General features: G+C 52.5%; 1 protein-coding gene across 2 annotated transcripts in view; it reads left to right on the top strand.

Moving 5' to 3' along the window:
* SNX19 (sorting nexin 19) overlaps window positions 1–16,124 on the top strand; it is a 131,772-nt gene extending 115,648 nt beyond the window's left edge. Inside the window, exons 15-17 of one of the 2 annotated variants that reach the window (XR_005831221.1) lie at window positions 9,617–9,776; window positions 11,056–11,190; window positions 11,832–16,124. The gene's annotated coding sequence lies outside the window, so the exon portion shown is untranslated. The remainder of the gene's footprint in view (window positions 1–9,616; window positions 9,777–11,055; window positions 11,191–11,831) is intronic. The other variant, XR_005831219.1, reaches the window with a different exon arrangement.
* Window positions 16,125–16,696: the final 572 nt, after the last annotated feature.

The following is a 16,696-nucleotide window of genomic DNA, read 5'->3' as shown; positions in this document are numbered from 1 at the left end:
GATGGAGGGTGGGCACAGGACAGACCCCGAGCCTGAAAGCACCCAACCAGGACCACGCAGACTCTTTTTTCGAGGTTTAGGAGTGCTCTGTGCGTGGGGTCTGGCACCTCGCGAGCTCAGCACAGTAGCCCTGGGGAGCAGATCCTCGCGCTGTAGGGGCCGTGTGGGCACCGGTCCCTTGCCCCAGGCCAGTCCTGCCTTTTGCAGCTTCGTTTTTATGGGCAGCGAGGCCCGAGAGCAGCTCATTACCTTCCCTGCTTGCTCAGGTTATATTTGCTGGCTTTTCCCTCCCTGTAAAACAAGAATGCAGAAGCACAGGCTCGTGCTGGGGGAGCAGCTTAGGGGGCTGGAGGGCGGCGACCCTCGCAGGGAGGTTTTGCTGTCTCTGCTGCAGGGAGCAAACCTTTCCCTGCCCTTAGCTGCCCGTCGAAGGAAAGGGACATTGCCCGGGGTCCCAGCGAGCAGAGAGCCAAACCAGGGAGCGGAGGGCTCTTCCCCTGGGTTTTTCCCCTCCCGGATACCACAGATGCCATGGCTGCGTTATCCACATACCCTGACAGGTTGTTGGCTTTGAGATAAAGCTCAGAAGCCCTTTAGCAAAAGGATTTGCTCCATCCATTTTTCAGAGATGGGATGCCCTCGCTGTCTAAGGCGCAGACAGGAGTTTATCCTGTGCCCTTAATGTCCCTGAGCTTTTCCCACTTGTCCGTGACGCTTTGCCTTCCTGGCCGGAGGTGATGGCTCCGGAGCGCGGCACTCCGCTCTCTTATCTGCCCGCCCTGTCTGGTTCCCCCGCTGCCAGCTCCAGATCAAACACAGGGAAGCCAAGGATCCGGGCTATCACCGCTCTCCTGGGAAGCAGATAGCAAACAAAAAAAAAAGACATTCACAGCTCGACCGGCAGCACATCTGGTGGGGAGGGAGGATTTTGCTTCCTGGGGGACAGCCCCCCATCCTCTCCCCATCTTCCAGAGGGGCAGGTGCTCCCCATCCCTGTTGCCTTCAGGTCTGGGATACCCCCCAGGTAGGACGTCTCCGATGAGCTGAGCTTTCAGAGCTTCGGGGAGAAGCACTGGCAAAGGCAGCTCGCCGGTCACCCTCCCAGGCTGGCACTTGGCTGCCAAAAAAACGGTGCAACAAGCCCCAGGAGCCCTCGCAAAGAGCAGCTGCCTCCTCCAAGAGCAACAGGCAGGAGGTTTCTCGGTGGGACCCGCTGCCACCCGCATCTGCCTGCATCCCATGGCGGTGGTCCTCGCACGGCAAAGCAATAGGGACGCAGATGTTGGGTATTAAATGCCAACAGCCGCGCTCAGCTGTTCTCCCAGGCTTTGGCTGTGGTAGGAATTAAAGCCCTGCCTTGAACAGCCCTACCAAGCACATTCCCATCCCTGTGTAACCGCTCACGTATCCCTGTAACCCCCTTTACAGCAAAACACCTTGTGGGCAGTCAGCAGGGAAGGGAAGGTTTCCGCTGATCAATGCTCCCATAATCATTTCTGGCTTGATTAATACATTTTACCTGTCTCCTCCTCCTCGGAACCCATCTGAGAGCCAAGCTGTGATTTTACCCTTGAGAGAACCTCAGGTTTTTGCCCGTTCTGAGGGACTGCATTAAAATATAAGGCCTTAATGAGAATGATACGGCTGCAGCAAAGAAATCCAGCCTCGCTGCTGTGTTTCCTGAATGATTTTCATCCCGCCTGATGGTATCAGATCAGCGGGTGGTTGGGTTTTTTTTTTTTTTTTCTGGTTTATGAATGAATGTGATCCTTTTGCAGAAAGGGAAGTGTCAGCTTGGATGCTTTCGTCCTCAGATTTTTCGTGATCATTAATAAAGCCTGCAGTGCTTTCAGTGAGTGCAAGCCAAAGGTTTGGGATGTAACAGCTTCCTAGTGGAAAAAGTGAGTTCCTTCCAAACCGGAAGGCTTTTTGCAAAAAAGACACCTTGTTTCTGATATCTTCTTTTCACTTTATTTCCAGCACTTCGTTTAGCCCTTGGGGGGGGAAGCCAGTGTGAAGTATTGTCAGAGGTCATTTGCCTTGGTTTAGGTGAGATTTTGCATTCAGGTGTGTATTTATAATAGAGCTGCCGACTTCTGGCACGTGATAAGATACTGAGAGGAAACGTTTCTGCCTGGTTAAGAGGGAACAACAACCGGGTGCTGCCCAAATGGGGCACTGCAGCTGCTTGTAACTGAAGCGGAAGATGCTGTGAACGCCGATTAGAGCCAGGCTGTTCCCAAAGCGGGTGAGCACCCCCAGAGATTTGCCGTGTCCCCCTTGTCACCCCGAGCCTGGGACATGCAGGAGGTGGGAGTACCCGGAGAGGGTGCAGGAGCGGCTCAAAAGGAGAAGCCACGCTCTGCATCGCGCCCGCAGGAGTGACACTCCTGTCCGTGAACTCGTTGCAGCGGCTTGTCTCTACCTTGTGATGAATCCCAGATGATTTCTCAGCCCGAGTTGTACAGTCACTCGTGTTAGATTATCAACTGGAACTTTTACAGGCTGTATGTGGGGTTTGCGGCTTCCTTTCCCTCTCTCTGTCTCCAAAGTCCACGATTAATAAATCATCCTCTAGCCCAAGCTGAGTCTTGCTGTTTTAACTAGCTTATTTTTTTGCTGATAAGCCGGACTTTGAATTCTTCCCAAGATCACGGGTTGGGGCCAGTAATATCACGAAGCAGAGACTGTTAATCATGATATATCACATGCCAATGGCAACAGCATCAAGCACTCGCTGCGAGCAGCGCGTTTTCCTTATATCAGCATTTACAGGCAGAGCACTTGTATCTCACAGAGCTGGTGGGAGGGAAGAGTCGGGGCTCCCACCAGATATTAATTAGGTTTATTATCGGAGCCAACTCAACAGAATTGCAGGGCAGAGCTCTAAGTAATGTAAGGGGGAAATGGACACTGATGGCAGGAAAATGTTGCAGTGTGTACCTATTTCTTACACTGTATCAGTGCAAACAGCTTCTTAGGGGGTTGATTCTAACTCCACATTTCTACTCTTGCACCGTCTTCTGTCCAAAGGGACCCAAATCCCCCCAAGGATGGGACTGAAGGGTGGACCAAAGCACAGACAGAACCTGCTACACCTTCTTGTTGTTTCATATTCTTCTTGCCCACCACCCTGTCAGCACATAAATTTCTTTTCCTTGACAGCTCCAGGCAAACACAGTACATTTTCAGATCCATCATGGTCTCATCCTTGTTCTCCCAGGCAGTGCCCGAGCTCCAATCCCAGTATCACTGGTGACCTTGGCCAACTGCTCCCGTGGCTGTGCTGCTCTGTGGAGGTGTCTGCTGAGCCCTCCTTCTCCTCCAAGCCAGCTCCATAGAGAGGGAGGTCTCCAAGTTGTGTTCCTGTAGGATTAACCCTGCAAAGACCAGTGTGGCACACAGCGTCGGTCACTCTTATCAGAAGAGGGACCAACCCAGCTCTAGATAGAGCGGCTGAGGGGTTTGCACCCAGCAGGCTTTACTGGTGGGAGGTGGAGGCATGTCATGTGTGAACAGCCTATGGAAAGAATGGATTAATCAAGATTAAACGTAATCCTGATGAGAGCAGCCAGGAGGGCCCGTCAGGAGCCATAAGACACGTGCATGGGGTCGTGGTTACCAGCCCTGCTCTCCCTCTGCTAACGCCTGGTACCAAGCATTCCCCTCCACCCCGATCTATCTTTGGGCTGGCTGTGAACCCCCAGCCTGACTCATCCTCCCAGCTTAGCCAAAAAAACCCATCCCTTCAGTCCCAGCATCCCCCAGAGAAGTGCCTCGGTGCCGGCTGGTGGTGGCACATCTTTTATCTCGCTTGGCCTGGCAGCCCATGAATTCCTGCTCCTTTGCAATGGGGGTGGGTGAGGGACGGAGCATCGTCCTCAGTGCCCCTCTGCTTAGGAGGCAGCTCCCGGTGTCACAGGGATCAATCAGTTTGCTGTGTTGGGAAAATCTTGCTGCTCACCCAGCTGGGGTCTGGAGATCAGCCAGGGTCCATCCATGCCTCCGTGGGAAGGCAAGATGGGAAGAGACGGTGAAGGCACGCTCAGGGCTTTGCGATCTTCATGGGAATTTGTCTCGCTTTCCCTTTTTTTTCCTTTTGTGGGGAGGGATATTTTAAACCGTAAGGATGCCATTTTTGTTTTTCTACCGTTCAGAAAGGTCAGTGGCTGGGAGCTGATGGCGTCTGCCCTGTCCTTGCTGTTTTGCCAAACCTACCGGCCCATGCGGCACCAACACCTTCCCCTCGGCTACTTTTGCAGGAGATCAGTTTGGCTGGCCAAGGCTGGGACCACCTCAGAGGTGAGCTATGCTCCTCACCAATGAATCACGTTGGCAAGGATGTTGGCAGCATCCTCTGCGCCTCCGTGGGGTTTGCAGGGCCGATCCGGCTTGGTGAGCGCTGGCTTCCCTCCCACCTCGCCTCGCTACAGCCATCACTTTGCGATTGAACTCCCAGGGTGAATCCCCCAAAGAGGGGGAGAGCTTCATCATGCGTCTGCTGATGGATGGATGCGTGTTTACCTTGGCCTTCACCGCTTTGTGGCTGCTGGATAGTTATCTGAGTGATGAATTCATCTGCGCAGGGACCCCCGAATTGTGGGGGCAGAGGGGAAGCATCTATTATAGCGGCTTGGCACAAGGGAGAAGGAATAGCAGAGGGGAGACAGGCCGTGGTTGGACATCAAAGCCAGCCTCTGCTTCCCTAGCCTATCTCCTAGATCTCATCTGGCCGTGGTGGAAGTGCAGGCATCTCGCTCGTTAGAGGCTCGTGTGTCTGTCTGCAGGGAGAGAAGGGGATTTTTGAATTCCAGCTATACTGGGCATATTACTTTCCTACTTGCCTGCCCTGTCAGGGATGATTTTTTCATGGGGTGGAGAGCCCCGCTGCAATCACGGGACATGCTTTGGCTGCGGGCCACCACGCTGCTGCGGGGAAATGTGTCAGGGCGCTTGGGTGTTGCAGCTTGGATCACATGCAGTGCCCAGGCGTGAGCATCCCCGGCTCCGTCCAGCTGTGGTGCTGAGCTGGGGCTGCTCCACATCTCACGCGGAGCCAGCAGCTCGTGCGCTGTGCGGTGGCTGCTGCTGAGTTTGCAGATTCCAGCAGCGGGGAGAGGGGAAGAGCTGAGACCTGGAGCCTAATCGGTGGCACCTCCTCGTGCCTGCAGATGTGTCGGCGTGGGATGGTCGTAGGGGTTTGCACAGGTCTGGTGGCGGGGTAGGGTGCAGCGCTGTGTGCAAGGAACTGTAAAACCCCCCTGAGAAAGTCGCCTGCTTAGGAGGTTTCCTTGCAGTGGGCACCAGGAGGTTAGCCTGCGCTCCGGGTCCTGCTTCCCCTAAACCACTTGGGCAGCTGCCTTCTCAGGGCTGCAAACCCTTTTGCAGGAACGAGTGACCCAGCACAAACCAGGAGGTTCGCAGAGGGGGACCATGGGCTTTATATCCCGCTAGGAGGGTCTATAAGGCACCAGGAGTTTCTCAGAGGGGAACCACGGGCTTTACATCCTGCTATGAGGGTCTACAAGGCACCAAGAGGTTCTCAGAGGGAGACCACGGGCTTTATATCCCGCTAGGAGGGTCTATAAGGCACCAGGAGGTTCTCAGACGGAGACCACGGGATTTACATCCCACTATGAAGGTCTACAAGGCACCAGGAGGTTCTCAGAGGGGAACCACAGGCTTTACATCCCATTACGAGGGTCTACAAGGCACCAGCGGCTCAGAGGACGTGTAGGCAGCGATCTCTCCAGCAGCTGATACCCAAATCCCCCTTAGCAGCAGCAGGACGGGTTTGAGATGGCTTTGGTTCAGAAAATAGATACCACGGTCTCTGATGGAAAGCTAGGTGGCATGAGTCCAGGGCAGGGATGCAGGGCCAAGCACCCCTGGGTGGTTACATCCCAAAGGCGCAGGTAGATGCGCAGAGTTATTTGCAAAGAGACCTGGACCCCTATTTGTGGTTGTGCTATATTGCTCTGAAAACAAGCCCCTTTTTTTGTATCTAAAGCCAGGAATCCCAAACTCTAGCAGCACCGCAAGCAGTCTGATAGGGGAGGTGTGGGGAACAGCTTCTTGTCTTGGTTTCTCTGAGCTGCGTGTCGCTGGGGCAGGCTGTGTGACAGCCAGGCTTGTCGGAGAGAACAGACGCCTCCATCGCCTCGCCTCGTCCCTTCGCACTGACACATCGCAGGGCTGTCATCAGAAGGGGCAGCAGATCCACCTGGACCTTCTGGAAGTCACCTGGGTGGCCCAACAGTAGGGAAAAACGCTAAAAACAGGGTCACGCTGCTTCTTCTCCACACCCTCAAAGCGTTCCCCACGGAAGGGGACCTTTTGCCAGCATTGTGCAACGCTGGCTCACGTTTTCCTTGAACTTTAGTCCTGCTTTAATCTATGCCACAGTAACCCCCAGGGGGAAGAATGTTTCTGATTCCCGATTCCAGTTGCTATTAAAACCTTTCAGCTCTGTCCCAGGCCGTTGTTCTGTGTCCTGTCACCCGCGTTGTCCCCAGGGCAAGGGCAGCCGTGTACATGGATCAGCGAGTGGTCCTCCGTCGGAGCCAGCGCTCCCGTCTCCATCCCTGCGGGCTGCCAGCAAAGCGATTTTGCAGATGGGTTGTAAAATCAGCCTTGTCCCCATCGCTTATCGTCCCACAGAAAGCCGCGCTGAACTCTCAGATATTTGTTTGTTTGCTTGTTTTGGCAAGAGGAGAAAGGGTCAAATTTAAGTTTGGGGAAATGTATCCTGCGTCCTTCATCGTGGCTCCGAGTGGAAAAGCTGTTCCCCGCTTCCTCCCCTTATCAGTTAATTTAGAGGTTAATGTGGGAAAGGTAGTTGGCCAGCAGCAGGCACAGTCCATGTGTTAATCGTTATTGCTGCCGTTATTAATAGCCTGACTCTTGGGTAACATGTCTGGGCAGTGCCGGATCCGGGAATCACGGATTCTAGGAGCATGTGTCTGCTCACCCGGCTCTTTCGGGGGTGCGAGGTCTGCTTTCGGGGGGCTCTCCCTGCCGCCACCCAGGTGCCTGTTTCTTCAGGGTGATGGTAGTTTGGCCGGCAGCTCCATTCCCGCGGGATTTGAGGGGGGGAGGGCAGCGTAAACCCACAGGCACCGGAGCAGGCAGGGGTGGAAACTTTCCATCTTTTTGTAAGATCGGGAGCAGGAGGGGAGAAAGCAGAAGGGGTTCACACTGGCAAGGAGGGCGTGGATGTGTTGCCCAGATTACAGCCATCCGGACCCTCACTCTTTCCAGGAAAGCCCATCTCTTACCACAGCCTTCCCAGGCCCCTTTTCATTGGAAATTACAATGAGCTGCCTGTAATAATCTCAGCTGGCTCTTTCCTGGAAGAAGGCTTTGCTGTCCCACCCTCTCACTGCCATTCCCCACCCCGGAGCGCTTCTCCCAGGGAAGCCTCCAGCTCTTCCAGGATCCCTCAAGAACCTCTGTTTCACATGAGGTCAGTCACCTGCAGCCCAGCGTCTATCTCAGCTGGAGCTGGGTGCTTTAGAGCAGCAGGGGATGCGGTACAGGCGTTGGGACTGGGGTCTGGTTGGAGTTTTTTCCCCTCCTTAGTTGGTTGTGGGGTTTTTTTCAGATCCAGATATATGAACCCCGCAGGGTCAAGCTGTCTCTGAGTGCTCGTGGGCAGTGGTAAAGCCGTGTTTGTGTTCCAGTTGAAGGGCTTGAAAGGGGACAAGGAAGGCAATTAAGGACCTTCATTTAATTGCCAGGACAGTTCTGGGTGTGGGCACAGGATCCCTACTCAGAGCATCCTCGAGGTGGTAAAGCACTTCCTGCTCTGTCTCCAAAGCTTAGAGACAAAACCACAATTTTTAAGTTTCTTTAAGGCATCTACAGATGAGGCAAAGTCATTAAAGTGATGCAAACCAATTGAAATTACGCAAAGGCCCTTGGCAAACTTGCCCTCAGCTGGAGAAATCCTGATTCAGATCACTGGCCTTGAATCCTGTAGGCACCCTTGAAAAAGCTGGAAGAGACATTTGATCCAAAAAATCTATAAGGACTAAGTTTTGGTGGATTTACTTACTGAAATTCCATATTTACGTGTCACACGGTAAAGCAGGGTGCCTGTGTTCTGTAGCCTTGACTAGAAAAGTGGGAATTCAGCCTGGAGGAAAGCATCCACGCAAATAAAAGCAGAAAATACAAGACCCCTACAAACCTCCCTCTGTATGTCTGAATTAACGCGTGCATCCCCTTCCTCCCCGACCCAGGAGCGACCACACTGCATCTCTTGTGTGCAGGGCCATCCTCTGCAGGGCAGGACACCCACCGGAGCGTGGTACCACCGTCTTGCCCGAGGCTGGGGATGGCCATTGTGGTCCGAACAATGATCACGGAGCATGAATGGAAAATGATCTCCTGTGTTGGGCTGACAACCAGCTCTCTGTTCCCCGGGCAAGTTCTCAGCTCCTGGGTGAAGGGAGCGCTCCCACCCCAGGCAATCCCCGCTTTGATCTTCTTGCTGGCTGCATTGCATTTTCTTACTGCTCCTGAATAATTCAGTACATTTAAAAAAAAAATATAGAGGCGAGGGAGAATATTCCTTTACAGCTTTATTTACTGGTTGCTTTTGAGGAGTCCCCCACAAAGCCTGCCTATAAGAGCATGGCAAGGAAACAGGAGGGAAAGCCCTCTGGTATACCCAGGCTGCCAGACGATGCTCGCACAAGACTCATGTTTACCCAAAACCATCTCAGCCACCTCTTACAGCAGGGAGAACCCAAATTCACCCTGAATGTACAGAGGACAGTGTGTTTTAGCACGTTCACATGCCACCTTTCGTGTGTTGTCAAGAGGCAGGGTATTAGTTGGGGAATACATGGGTACTGGGGCCTGTATATGATGATGGGAGCTCAGGACGAGGTTTTTTCCTAGCTGATGCTATCCCAAAATTTATACGGACTCTGCTGCCTCCTTACCCAGCCTGCAAGCCCTGTATCTGCCTACATTGCATCCTGTGGTGGCACAGAGCAGGGAGCGACCGTGGGAGGGCAGCTGTAAAGAAAACTATCTGGCCTGTTTCTTTGCAAAATTGCCAGGAGGAAGGGGCTGGGACGAAGGAGATCCGAGTCCTTTTCCACCTGGTCCCTGCGCAGGTCTCACATTGTCCATGTTTTGTTTTGGTTTTTTATTTCTATTTCCCCACTGGTGCGGTCTGGTTGACCGAAGCGGGGCACAGAAGGCTTTGGGGAAAATGGAGAGAGGATTTTTGCATGGCAAAATACATGTTATTGCCAGACCCCTTTTTTCAGTTTTTCTCTCTTTTTTTTTTTTTTCAATGTACTTTTGAGGATCATCCAAACATAGAAGACTTTAACCCAAAAAGAATTTTATCCAAAGCATTTATGAGCAACTTAAAAAGGGGAAGGCAGTGAGAAGGAACTGAAAGCCAGATGTAACTACAGCTTTAGATGGCTTTTAGTTTCAAATTTTGCAGGGGCTCTGACTGGGAACCGTCGGATTTCAGCCCGTGGTCTGTAAGCGGGTATTGAGGCAACCCTGAACTTTTGATCACTTATTTCCTGGTCTTCTGCCCATCTCCAAAAGGGAGTGTCTGACCATCTCATTAAACCCTTGCTTTTAGATGCTCATATGAGGAAGGGAGCAGCCAGAATAAGCAGAAATGCTGTGAAATCCTGCACTCAGGAGCTGCGAAACACCCCAAGCAGCGCAGAGACCCGCTCCTCTTGAAGGCACATCCTGGGGGCTTGGCTCCAGAGATAGAAATTATTCAAAATAAACAGGTAAGCAATGCCTCACGTGTTATACTTCAATACAGACTATACTCTGGCATGAACTGGCCTGCAAACACAAGCAAACCTTTGCTTTGCTAAGGAGGGGAAGATCAAGATAGCTGTGGGTGGGGGAGGAAAGGCGCAGATCTCACAGTGGGAGCAAGTGGCTTTTGAGGAGGAGGGCAAAGCAGAAATCCACCCACTAGTAACTGTAGTGAGGTTCTGCAACACAAGCAGGCTGTCAGGTGCTCCTCTGCGGAGGGCATCCTTGGGTAAACCTCTGTTAACCAGGATGGGGCTACGGGATGAAGCTCAGAGATGCTCAAGGCACGGGATTTCCCCTTTGCAAATGAGATCTTCTGGTACTGGTATCATTGGGGGGGTGGGGGGGAGCAGTCCCTCTGGCTGCTAGAAAAATCAGCAACAAAGCTACAATGAACCTAGAAAAACGAGCCTAAACTGGGGTAGAGGCTTGCACAGCTTCCCTGTGAAGCGATGTGGGATAATTAGGATACAGCAAGACGTCAGCACCTACTTGACTTAGCATCCTCTGCTGTCCTTCTCCTCTGCTTTGAAGAAGGATGTGACAGTGTCCCTGACTAACGGGGGGTGTTAGCGCGCAAGCTGGGGGAGAGCAGCCCCCCCCCTCTCTCCCCTGCCCTGTACCCCAAGCAGCATCAGGGCCTGGTGCTCTCCAGTGCATTTAACTTTGCTCTGTGTTTTGCCAGACTATTATTAAGAAATAGGGCTCTGCCTTTTTATCATTCCTCTGAGCGTCTGTCTGATGTCATTCTGTCTGGCAACCGAGCGATCAAAAGAAGCTCCCCTGGGAGAAATTTCTCAAACAAACAGCCAGCAAGAAAAAAATAATACCCCATTAAATATAATAAAATGCAAACCCCACAGCGTCTCCCTGATAAATGAAAAGGCATCGTAACGCAGACTCTGAGCACAGAAACTTGCCTCCTACCATTCGCCCAGAGCAGGGATGCAGCGTGCCCTGCGCTTACCTGGCTGCTTACCCTTAACTGAAGCGATTTCAGAGTCTGAGATCACGAGGCTGGGGTCCAGGATCTCACAACACACACAATTCGGCCAGCAACACCTGCTCCCATCACTCGAGCCTTCCTGTGTCACACCAGCACACTGGGACCTGCAGCCCAAGCAGGTTTAGCTCTTACGTTTTTAAGCACATTGGTTTGGGGTTTTTTTGCCCTTGTATTAAGGCATATGTACGCCTGCAAAGCAAATTCTGGCTTTGCTCCTCCATATTCATTATGTCTTGCAGGTTGCAGGGGTAACAACCACCCCGTTGCCCACCCCTGCGGGCCCCTGGGATGTACGTAGGCTTCTAGTTTTGGCAGCTGTGATTTCGATCCGCGCGGCGCTGGCAGGGTCCTAAGAGAGCTGCTCACCGAGCTGGGTAAGAGCGAGGGAAGTTAATGCAACCTGATGCAAAGCTTCGTGTGTCCCCCCCCCAGGCTGGGGCAGGAGTCCCCTAAATGCCAAAACACTTCACAGCCACGTTTTTGTAAGGAAAACGACCAAACAGTGACTTGACTCTGGATTTAGAAAACAAAGATAGGAGGAATGGGGTTTTATCTGTCAGAGCAGAGCGTTTGAAGAGGGGCTGTCGTGGAAGGGAGCGTACGCGCTGATGAAAAGCCGCCCATTTGAGCTGGATCCCAGCTGAATTATCTTGGATCCATCACTCACACATCTGTAGCTGTGATCCTCCTTTCCAAGCTGCTTCTCCTCGGAGCACTTTGCCGAGGTCATTCCTCTTTGCAAGCCTCGTTCCCTCTTGCCTTGCAAATCTCTCTGCCATTTTCTTCCCTCCTGCTGGGAGGTTTCGGGGCTGTCGGTGGAGCCCCTCTCCTTTTCCCCGACGAAACTGCGTGCTCTCCGCTTGGCTTTGCTGGGAAACTTCCCACGAGTAGCCGTGAAAAACGGGTCCGTTTTCCTTGTCAGAGCCCTGAGTGGCCCTTGCTGACAGCCCGAGGCTGGGGGGAGCATCCCACAGCCCCAGAATGAGGCGTCGGTGGTTTCTTTGTGGTTTTGCAGGGTCGCTGCCGCAAGGCTGAGCTGAAATCCAGCGCGGAAGCTTCCCAGGGAGCAGCTCCAGAAAATCTAGGAGAGGGCGTCGAGAAGCACCTGCGGCTCAACAAGCGTCGGTGAAATACAGTGGGATGGTACCTGCAGCATCCCTGCTGCCTGCGGGAGCTCAGCCCTGGAGCAGGGCTGTCCTGCTGGGGCTGGGGTCTCCTGGCTTAGGGTAATGCCAGGGGTTGCAGCAATCTCAGGGCACGCACCCACCTTTTCCAGGGTGCAAAGACCTTGGGAAATTCCGGGGAAATTTCTCTTTTTTTCCTGCTGCTCGAGGTCAGTTCCCTTCCTTGCAGATTGCAGGCTCCCAGGCAATAAACCCAGCAACGTACCACCTAGGACAGACTGTCCCTCCAGATCTTTCAGCCATTTCACCGGGGGGGAGGGGGTCATCGCTTCGCACCTTCCCACAGCAGCACTGCAGGTCCCCTGCCCCCAGCTCTTTCTTTTGCAGTGAGAGGGGAAACTGAGGCAGAGGCCTGAGCTTTCCTTTTGAATAAGGAGACCTTCTCCAGGCCCCTGCATGATCTGAAGGGATGGGGCAAATACCCCCACGTGCCAGACAGGGATTTCACCGCACTGACGTGGCCAGGCTCAGGGCAGAAGGGAGCCTGGTTTCAACCAGAGCGATGATGAGATAAATTTAGTTCCATCTAAACCAGTCCATGCTTATACATTCACTGTGGAAACAGAGGCGTGCGGATAAATGACAGTTTTGGCACACTTCTGCTCTGCTTCTTGTCACTGCCTCAGTTTCCTCTCAAATAGAGATATTTCTCCATCATCTTCTCCGCTCTGGGATCCTACACAAATCTCCATTTCCAGCCCTCAGAGGTGGGACTCTCACCCCCAAACCCCCCAGGCAAACCCTTTTGGGTCCATCCGAAAGGGGCTGGTATCTCTCACACTTGGCTGGGGGAGCTGCAAGGTTTTTCAATCATCTGCTAATGATAGGAAAGCAACTTTTATTCCCTCTCTCCCCCGGACTTGGCAGGAAAGGTGGAATGTGGATCGCGAGAGGTGCAGCCACCTTTCAGGCCAACAGCTGCTTTGGGGGATGGGTTGGATAAATGTGCAGGATTTCCAATCAGCCCTACACATCCCGGCCAGAAGACTTCACCGGAGCACGGGCGCAGGGGGATGGCTGACTCTGATAACGCCGCGTTCATCTCGGGTGATCCCGGCTCGCGAACCCACCGCAAAGGCACCGCCTGGCAGCTGGAGATGGCCGAGAGAAAACCAGGTCAGCTTGCTTTGGAAAGAGCAGAGGGATCTCCTCCAAGACATCTTTTGCTGCTTTTTTGGATGCTAGGGCTGTCCCTACGGGAGGAACCAACCCTGCTTCGAAGCGCTTGCGTGCAAGGTGAGACTGGGGGGTGTTTTTTCCCCCCTGCCTCGTGAAGGGGGAGCAGAGGTACGGCAGGGCGATGCAGCAGGCTCAGGAATGCAATTTTCCGGGGCTTTCCCATCCACCTGTTGCTGTTACCCGCTTGGCCGGCCACCTGCTTTCCATGGTGGCCATGAGATGCCTGGGCGGTGGAGGGGCCACCCCAGAGCATTCCTGGGAAGGAGATGGCACCCAGGGAAGGAAGATTCCCAGCCGTCCGCTCGCCATGGGCAGGCTGGAGAAGAGCCACATCTCTGGCCAGACGGACGGACTCTGCTCCCCGCCTGACAGCACAGGACCATCTCCAGATGGCTTCCCAGCCACAAGCCGTGTCACCGTCGCACCACCGTCGCCGCGTGGGACGAGGTGTTACTGCTTAGTGGGCAGACAACCTCACGCATCAAGAGATCTTGTGGGAAGCTTGGATTTCTTCTTCTTCATCTCTCCTCTGCCCTTCCCTCCAGCCGCCCCCTCCCCGCTTCCCACCCGCCCGCCCGCCCGATTTCCTATGCAGTGGGAAAGGAAACAGCCCCGAGGAAACAGGCTGGTCTGAATTTCCATCTGGGCACAGTGTAACACAGCCCCGGGAACGGCCAGGCACGCTATGATCTCCCACCCTCCAAAATCAAAGCAAGGCAAAAGCTGCCTCTCCTTTTTCCCTGTTGCCAAAAGCTAGAAATCCCATCAAGATCCAAAGCGTATCATTCCAGTGGGAGATTTATACTGGGGGAAGGAGCAGAATTGGTTATTTGATGATTGGGTTGGGCTTTTTTTTTTTTTTTTTTTTGTTTAAAGTCCTTAATATCTCCCTTCCCTCTTTCACTGCACAGCACAAATCCCCTTTCCAACACATGCACGAGAGCAGAGCTGAACCGTTCACACAGAAAACAGGTGATAAATCACAGGGCAATTGATTCAAACCATTCCAGGGAATGGGAAACACATGGACAGCCTTTCTAATTAACTGTTTGATATGGCTGCGGTGAGTTTGGGTGTAGTTTCCAATGTTTTGCATTTGGCTTGTCTCAGCCCTCTCCATGGTAACTGCAGTTTACCGGAAAGTGAGAAAATCCTGCATTCAAGAGAGCTAAAGTGACTTGGTAGAGTTCAGCTCAACCACAATAAAAAAGAAAAAGAAAAGAAAAAAAAATGAAAGAAAAAAAGAAAGAAAGTAAATACAGTGTTTTTCTCTGTGGGAACGTTCCCTTCTCTTTCTCTTTCCAGCTGGACAAACAAAATAAAATAAAAGGTCCTCTTTATCTGTAAATCTCTGCTTTCTGGTGGGTTACAGAGCGTTCGGACCTGTTGCCCTCCGAGGCACACGCTGAGATTTGCAGCAAGGGCTGGAGGAGCAGGGGAAGGAGCCTGTTCCTCTTTTCGTGTCCCTCTGCCAGTGCTCCCAGCCCACCGAGGTACCCAAACAGCCTGTCCATCACCTCCTCCCAACCAAACTGCCCACCAAAACACCCAAGAAGTGTCAGGCTGCGGGTGTGCCGAGACCCCGTTCCACCCACGCTGCTCAGCACATCGATCTGTCTGTGCATCTCGTGCAAGACCCATCTACGGGGTTTCTCTTTATTTGCAGGGTGGCGTTTTGCACCCAGATGTCATCCTCTGGGTCTGGGGTGGCAGAGCGCTAGCCCCAGCAGGGCGCAGGGGGCTCAGGGCATGCATGGCTCGTGTTTGGTCCTGAGTCGTGCTGTTAAAGTAACCGAGCCTTTCAATTTGTAGTTTGGTTTTTTACAATTGTAGAATTTACAGCAATTCTTCAACTCCAGAAGCTCTGTTAAGGACATCAAACGCTCCGAGAGGTGGCTGCGTGTTTTGGAAGAGGAGCAAGCCCAGCTTTGCAGGAGGTGCAGAGGCGTCAAACCTGCGTGCTTCTCCCACGGGAGATGGGAGCTGAGCAGGTACCCATGGGATAAACGCCGGGAGGCATCTGGCCACCCGGAAGCGGAGCGGCGTTGGTGACCCCCCCAGCAGCAACATCAGGAGGGAGCTGACCTGGAGGAGTTAAAGGTGACGCAGGGCATGAGGGCTGGGTGCTGCGGTAGCTGCCAGAAGAGGTTTGCAAACAAAAGGAGGATGGGGAAGGGTGGGCTGGGGGTGACGGAGACCTGCCAGGGCCACCTGGGTCACTCTGGAAGGGGTTCACAAAATGCCCTGGGGACACTCACCCCAAACGGCTCCAAGCCCCGCATGTCCTGCCGGCATCTCCAGAGTAGCCAGCACATTAAAATGTAATTTTAAAAGGAATAAAGGTTTAATCCATCTGTGTTTGAAAACAGTCTTTTCCCGTATCCTGCTTTTGGCACGTCCTCCCAGCTGGGACATTGCACCTCGCTCCGTAACGCGGGCACAGCTGCTGCAGCCGGGGAGGCGACTGCGACGCAGGCACTGAGCAGCAAACGAGCTTGGGATGTTAATATTTTATTTTTTATTGGCTTTTTTTTTTTCCTCTCCCCCTACCACCCCCCCTGCTCTTACCTTTTCTGCACCACGACTCCCTGGGGCCCCGATGGAACATCTGGCCAAACCACTTATGGTTCCATTTATTGGCAGATAATTTATTTGCAGATCAGCAGGGAAAAGTGACCCGACCATTTACCGGAGGTATATTGGTTGACCCTTTGGTGATGCTTGCTTGAACATGGGTTCGTTAGGTGTTTGGAGCCTGATCCAGACCCAAGGAAGTCAAACACAGATCTCCCCTCTAAGATCCAGGGCTGTTAGATCTTGATCCAAAAACACTGGGGGAATTAGTCAAATAAATGCTCTGTGAATATTATTACATATTATTCATTCTCTGGGAATATTTTAAAGTATTATTCACTTCTTGTGCATAATGTTAAAGCAGCTCCCACTCAAAGAAGGAAATTAAATTGTAAAAACCAGTGTTTCTCTCTGTCCTTTTATCTTTTACGCTCTTTTTTTCCCCCCACCATCACTTTCTTCCAGCCTTTATTTTCGGCAGAAGCGCCCCAGATCCCAGTGCACTGGCAGTGTGATCCAGGGACGATCTTCTGGATCCGTGCTTTCCCAGCACCTATCGCTGCAGGCGCTTGCCTGTCATCCTCCCTACTGCTTATTTGTGTTGTAGCTGTAAGCTCAACTCATTGCATCTGAAAGGTGTCAACAGGCTAATACTCCCTTGTCAGCAGACTCTTCAAAGCTCTCTTAAGCCCTTCCAATGGCCGTGGATCCTATTCAAATTCTGTTCCCCACGTTTAGCTAAAATTATCCAGCTTTCAAAAATATTTTTGATTTTTATTTTTTTTTTTCCCTTGCACAATCAAAAGCGTGGGCTTGTTTTTCTTTTGAATCAAAATGCAGAGGCATTTTCCAAGGAGGCATTTTGGAAAAAATAATGAAAATTTCGCAAATTTTGCAGCCAAAAGCAATTGACCCTTTTCCCCAGGGAGGAGTTTCATTTACT

Source organism: Falco naumanni, chromosome 16 (genome assembly GCF_017639655.2).
Source record: "Falco naumanni isolate bFalNau1 chromosome 16, bFalNau1.pat, whole genome shotgun sequence".
Lineage (NCBI taxonomy): Eukaryota > Metazoa > Chordata > Aves > Falconiformes > Falconidae > Falco > Falco naumanni.
Note: the sequence above shows the minus strand (reverse complement) of the source record. Positions and strands in the feature narration are given on the sequence as shown.